Below are 709 nucleotides of genomic sequence, written 5' to 3'. Positions count from 1 at the left end.
TATGAAACTTGTGACTGATGTTAACGAGGTCTTTGGAGAAAAGAGAAACCGCTATATGAATATCAAGATCTCAGACGGCGAGCCAATAAAGGAAGGGGAAGTTGAAAGGGGGAAGGAATATATAGAACAGCTGTGGAATTTTGAAGATAGCGGAGATTAAAGATAGGGAGCTAAAACGGATTTACACCTTGTAAAGAAACCAGACTATGTAACGGACGTGCCGCAGTGGATACACCGGTTCCTGTCGGATCACCGAAGTTAAGCGCTGTCGGGCGTGGCTGGCACTTGGATGGGTGACCATCCGGGACACCATGCGCTGTTGCCATTTTTCGGCGTGCACTCAGCCTCATGATACCAACTGAGGAGCTATTCGACCGAATAGTAGCGGCTCCAGTCACAGAAAACCATCATAACGACCAGGAGAGCGGTGTGCTGACCACGCGCCCCTCCTATCCGCATCCTCAGCTGAGGATGACACGGCGGTCGGATAGTCTCGATGGGCCACTTGTGGCCTGAAGACGGAGTGCTTTACTTAAAGAAACCAGACTGCAGTATAAGATTCGAATGACATGAAACGGAAGTAGTGGTCAGGAAGGAATTAAAAAAAAATGGCTCTGAGCACTATGGGACTTAACATCTATGGTCATCAGTCCCCTAGAACTTAGAACTACTTAAACCTAACTAACCTAAGGACAGCACACAACACCCA

General features: G+C 48.0%; 1 pseudogene; it reads left to right on the top strand.

Annotated features, from left to right (window-relative positions):
- Nucleotides 1-207: 207 nt before the first annotated feature.
- Nucleotides 208-325, top strand: LOC124608016 (annotated as a pseudogene).
- The last annotated feature ends 384 nt before the right edge of the window (nucleotides 326-709 follow it).

The sequence above is a fragment of the Schistocerca americana genome, chromosome 3 (assembly GCF_021461395.2).
Source record: "Schistocerca americana isolate TAMUIC-IGC-003095 chromosome 3, iqSchAmer2.1, whole genome shotgun sequence".
Classification (NCBI taxonomy): Eukaryota; Metazoa; Arthropoda; class Insecta; order Orthoptera; family Acrididae; genus Schistocerca; species Schistocerca americana.
The sequence above is the reverse complement of the archived record's forward strand: the minus strand, read 5'-3'. Positions and strand labels throughout refer to the sequence as shown.